This window comes from Hippocampus bargibanti, linkage group LG04, assembly GCF_051943395.1.
Source record: "Hippocampus bargibanti isolate YZ-2025 linkage group LG04, ASM5194339v1, whole genome shotgun sequence".
Taxonomy (NCBI): domain Eukaryota; kingdom Metazoa; phylum Chordata; class Actinopteri; order Syngnathiformes; family Syngnathidae; genus Hippocampus; species Hippocampus bargibanti.
Genome location: NC_142737.1, coordinates 22,894,735 through 22,901,032, shown reverse-complemented (window position 1 = coordinate 22,901,032; position 6,298 = coordinate 22,894,735). Strand labels below are relative to the sequence as shown.

General features: G+C 43.9%; 1 pseudogene; it reads left to right on the top strand.

The window, feature by feature from the left end:
- Positions 1 to 2,806: 2,806 nt before the first annotated feature.
- LOC148899488 (uncharacterized) lies at positions 2,807 to 3,703 on the top strand (annotated as a pseudogene).
- The last annotated feature ends 2,595 nt before the right edge of the window (positions 3,704 to 6,298 follow it).

The following is a 6,298-nucleotide window of genomic DNA, read 5'->3' as shown; positions in this document are numbered from 1 at the left end:
GATGACGGCTGAAGAAACCTTCTCATCGATGGACCACTCCTGTACGACTGAGAGCTTACACAGACCCTTATGCACATTAGTAAACATATTATGTCATTCATGTTCAGATTAGTAAACATGTTATCCCATGTTAGTTTATTGCATATTATGTTATTGCATGTTCAATTTAGACTACATGGAATAAAGTATCAGTCGAATCGTGTGAAAGCAGGATGTAACGAGTATCAAGTTTCAGCCTATTTTCTTCCAACACTGAGTTGTCCGTAGCTGATTGGACAACAGATCGCTGCTGTGGACATTCAAATAATAGTCAGAGCGGGAGGTCTGTCTCTCTTTTGTCTGTGCTCCTTCTTGTGTGCTCTTTGCTCTGTGCGCTCTTGACTTAGCTCCTGCCGAGACGAGAGAAGTGCTTTTTCTGTCTCACTAGAATAAAGTAGTTTTTTGTTCACCATCTATCGTCGTCACTGATATTTTGATCACAGAACTTCGTTGAACACCGAACCAGTAGAGAAACAAGAATTTGAAACCAACAGCCTTGCTCCCTTTCCACCTGGTCTCCTGACCATACAGTATGTCTACCTTCCTTCTCTGCATCATGTCAACCAGCTCTCGACCTTTACCTGTCATTGTTCCTACATTCAAAGTTCCTACTCTTAGTATAATTTTGTTGCATTTTATCGGCTAAATATCCGGGTTCCAGGGGGTGTGTGTGTGTGTGTGTGTGTGTGTGTGTGTGTGTGTGTGTGTGTGTGTGTGTGTGTGTGTAAGCGGGTGGAGAGCTTAGTTGATAAGGCATCAGTTTACTGGAGACGACTGTTCGAAACCCGCTTGGGGCAGAGAAAATGAGCACAAAACATCATCCAGTGTGGGTCCTTGGGCAAGACCCTTCACGCTAATGCCTACCTCATACAATGATGAGAGATGTCAGCTCAGATGTCGCCCGGCCAAACAAGGTCTGCGTCAGGTGAGCACCTTGATGAAAAATGGGCTCCTGGAACAAAGCGGAGATAGACGAGACGCGATAACATGGCTCTGTTGGAATGCTACTACTCAAGCAACCCTAGTAAGAGGGGTTACATGCGGAGAATGGGGGCTGAATGGTTACTTCGAAACCCAGAGTCACGGTTGACCACGAAACAACTAGTAGCTCAGTGTTCCAATATCCACAAATGGCAATTGCTATCACAACTTGAGATTGATGAGGTACAACACAAATTCCAAGGTGAAGGGCCGCAGGCTGCCACATCAGAGGAAGAGGTTCAACCAGAGATTGGGAGGCAAGCCCCAATAAATGATGAGATTGGGAAACTAGCCCCAATGAATGAAATGCTGCGCGAAGCAGCAACTGACCTGAGAGATAAAATCATGGCAAGAATGGAAACTGGGCAATTAAGAAACCGATTACAACGGCTATGTGAAGTACCTGAAATGTGAAGTACCTGAAAGTCGCATGGAAACTGTGAATGCAGCACTGAAAGCGATACCGACCTGAACGATCACGGAAACCAATGAGCTTATATACACTTCAGCATCAGTGATCCTAGAGATGCTTGGCTACAAGAGCAACCGTGAGAGCCACGAGATTCGTTACCCACCATGGAAAAGATGGTTGGAGGCTAAGATCAAGGCGGCTCGGAAAGATGTGAGTCAGTTGACGGAGACCCAGAGAGGTGTGAATAAAAGGCCAATACCCAAGAGGCACATCCAGATAACCATACCTGAAGCACCCGAAACTGCCAAACAAAGGCTCCAGGCCTTGTCCAGTCACCTAAAGAGGTACACGAAAGAGAATGAGGCCAGAAGAATAAACAGGCTGTTCGCAACACAACCTGCGAAAGTGTACGCTCAGTGGCAGGGTTCTAACAGCAGAGCAAACCCTCCAAGCCTGGAAAGTGAAAGATACTGGAAAGGCATATGGGAGAAGGAGGTCGCACATAACAGCAGTGCACAATGGCTGGTGACTCTGAAAGAGGAACATAGCAACGTCCCTGAACAGAACCCATTGACCATCACAGCGGCAGACATACAAGAAAGAGTCTCAGGTATGAAAAACTGGACGGCACCAGGCCCGGATATGGTCCACACCTACTGGCTTAAGAAACTCACAGCACTCCACAAGCACCTAGCAGCACAAATGAACCAGTTGCTGATGGATGGGACTCACCAAGGATGGTTAACCAAAGGGCGAACAATCCTGATCATGAAGGATTCCACAAAGGGTGAAGTTCCTTCCAACTATCGGCCATTAACCTGTCTCTCCACAACATGGAAGCTCATGTCAGGCATCATTGCGGCTACAATAAGTGGACACATGGATCAATACATGAGAAAAGCACAGAAAGGCATTGGTAGAGGTGCCAAACTTCAGCTGCTGGTTGACAGAACAGTCGCACAAGACTGCAGGTCCTGACGTAATAACCTGTGCACAGCCTGGATTGATTACAAGAAAGCAATGACTTGATGCCACACACATGGATCACTGAATGCTTGGAGTTGTATCAGGTCAAGAGTTGCAAACTCAATGAGGATGTGGAAAACCACATTTGAAGCCAATGGCAAGCCACTAACGCAAGTGTCCATCAAATGTGGCATATACGAAGGTGATGCACTCTCCCCACTGCTGTTCTGCATAGGACTGAACCCCCTCAGCCAAATAATCGCCAAGACAGGCTATGGGTACCGCCTCAGAAATGGAGCTACAATCAGTCACCTCCTCTACATTGATGACATAAAGCTGTATGGTAAGAGCGAAAGGGACATAGACTCCCTGATCCACACAACCAGGATCTACAGCTGTGACATTGGGATGTCATTGGGGCTGGAGAAATATAGTCGTATGGTGACTAAGAGGGGCAAGGTAGTCCATACTGAAGGTATCTCACCCCCTAAAGGAACAATAGCAGACATTGAAAACAGATACAAGTCCCTCGGTATACCACAGGCCAATGGCAACCTCGAACTCGCAACAAGGAAAGTGGCTACGACCAAATACCTCCAGCGGGTGAGACAAGTTCTGAGAAAAATAATAAGGTGGCCAAAGGAAGAGATTCAGACCACGGATGTTAAGACCCGAAAACTCCTCACCATGCATGGAGGGTTCCATCCCAAGTCCAGCACATGAGACTGTACACAAGCCGTAAGGAAGGAGGGCGTGAACTAGTGAGTGTGAGAGCCACTGTCCAGGATGAAACATCCAAGCTCAATGAATACATCAAAGAGAAGGCTCCAACGGATGATGTACTCAGAGTGTCTCAGACAATGGGGAACAGAGGATGAGGTGCTGGAAAAGGGACAATCATGGGAGGAAAAGCCCCTACACGGGATGTACCACCGAACCATAACTGAAGTGGCTGATCTCAAGAAGTCCTATCAGTGGCTAGAGAGGGCTGGCCTAAAGGACAGCACAGAGGCTCAAGAGCAGGCCCGGAACACCAGAGCCATAGAGCCACGGATATACCACACCAGGCAAGACCCAAGGTGTAGGTTGTGCAAAGAGGCACCTGAGACAATCCAACACATACCTGCAGGGTGTAAGATGCTGGCAGGGAAAGCCTACATTGAGCGCCATAACATCAGAAAGAAGGAACATGAGAAAATCGAGAAATACCAAGGGCTCAGAGAGGAGCTGGAGAGAGCCTGGAAGGTAAAGGTGACAGTCGTGCCTGTGGTGGTCGGAGCACTCGGGGCAGTGATATCTTGTTAGTCTTGTTATATCGATATTCTCGGGAGTCGAAAAAAATATCGATATAACCGGACTATCGATATATCCGATCCTGTGCCGAACTGCATTAAAGAGGGGGGGGATGCGTAAATGGGGGATCTTTGTTATGGCATGTAATTTTATCATTGGGTTCATGGATTGCGTATCTAACATGTTTTTTGTACAGTAGTGAAGTGAAAAATAAAGTTGTGCATAAAATAAAAATGTCTTTACGCTTTTTTTAATGACTATATCCATTCAAAAATGCAACCAACCAATGCTAAATCCTCAAGTTCTATTCACACAAAGCCATGAACGCCAGCCTGTACAATCATATGAAAAACAGTGATTGTTGCATGCAATAAAGATATCTGGATGCAACACAATTAAATACTGTACATGGATGAAAAACCAAAACTGCAACGGTTACATAACTTACGTTGATGCCGCACGTCAAACACTTTCGCGATGAAGGATTTGCTTGTTAGATAGTCGTCCACAGCCAATCGTGGATATCACAATTCTTCTATTAAATCCATGTTTTAATTGGTGTCAAACAACAGTACTGTATATAAGCTATGCTGCTAGTTTTTTTTTATGTGCTCGCGTCGACAGGATAAACATGGAAGCTGATTACGTGACAGTTCGAGAGAGTGCCTGAATAGAATGCCGGCGCGCAACTGTGACGTAACAACAGCTCTTGTTTGGATCTGGATGTGATAACGGCTACGTTTTGTTATTAAAAAGACCGACCAGTAGTAATGAAAGCTGTGAGCTATCAACAGTCTCGGCCATTCGCTAGTTTTTTTTTATTGTGCTTGCATCTTACTGTACATTATGTTTTTGTCTGAGAACTGTGTTGCATCCGAAAGCCGCCAGTAGAGGGCCCCCAGGCTCCATAGGATACAGTATACAGTACAGTAAATCTTTAATCGATTGCAAACATGTATGCTTTACTCTTTCTCTTCTGTATTTGAATCATATCCATGAATGGATGTGTAACAAGAAAGCATATTCTCCGAATCTGAAGCCATTGTTTGGATTCTCCAACAATGCAAGACGTCTTGGCGTGACGTGAAGTCATTTTTATTGGTGTTTTGCATTTATCATACTGCGTGTTTTGGGTATTGTAGATGCTATAAAACCTTTTTCTGATGTCAGTCAAGAAACACAAAAAGTGATGTTGGTTTGTCCTTTAATGCACAGTATGGAATGTACAGTCATTTTCAAAATCATCACGCTTCAGCAGACAAAACAACAAACATTGTTGCAAAAAAACGCTTGCATTCATATAACAGTACATGTACATAACACTGCAATTATGTATGCTATTTAAAAAAGTCATCAATCGTCTTCTGCTTCCCATTTTTATATTTTAATATAAACACTTCCATCTTGTTTAACGTTTCTAAAAAAACGGATGCATTTTCTACGGATTCAAAGAAAGATCACATGTCCGCAGCACCTTGCAATGCTTTTGTCGATGTTGCAATAGGTGTGCATTCAGTCAGTTCTTCTTCATCGTCATCATCATCATCACGGGAATCTCCTGTGGCATACTTGGCTTTGACCTCTGCTGCGATATCCGCATCTGATGAGCTTGGGAATGTCGCAATGTCTTTGTCGACTGCAACATACGATGCAATGTCGGCGACTTTCGTTTCGCCATTGTTGAAGACACACGAGCTGCCGTCTGATACACAAGAGCTGCCGTCTGAAAATGAAAATGGCGTCTGCTCGCGGGAGCTGGTCACATAACCAAGACACGTGACCAAGTCGACCAATGGCGCGACATATGGCGTGTCACGTGACCAAGTCACGTGACCAAGTCGGCCAATGGCGCAACCGATGGCGTGTTACGTAACCAAGACATGTGACCAAGTCGACCAATGGCGCGACCAATGTATCGATATAAACAGCAAAATGGCCGGCGGGGATGAAAAGGAGCACCGTAATAACCGGATTATCGTAATAACTGGGTATCGTACTAAACGGAACTAATTATACATAAAAAGACTAGAAATGTGCACAGGAAATGAAAATAGTATCGTAATAAGCGGTACTATCGATATAACCGATATTGATATAACGAGACTTTACTGTATATATATATATATATATATATATATATATATATATATATATATATATATATATACAGGTATATATATATATATATATATATATATATATATATATACAGGTAGTGTCCGATTTACAACCGGTGTGAGTTACGACCACCCGCACTTACGACCACGACCGCCAGACTATCTCTTTATCCGGTTCTCAAGGAACCGGATAAAGAACCTGATTGTTTGAATCGTGTGTTGCAGGAGAGAAACATCTAAAAAATGAGACACTGACCCTCAACCAGAGTTTGAGGGAGGGAATAGAATAATTTGGGGGTGAAAATCCAAGTTTTATAAATTTCCACAACACCAGAACTGGTCTGGCACATAAACATTTTTCTGAAACAAAATGTTTTTTTTTCTGAGTAATGCCCCACACAGAAGTTAATAGCAGAAAATTTTCAATATAATTACAACAATCCGATACAATTAATTGATTGGCTCCAAAAGCGTCCAACTGTGGCTCCTT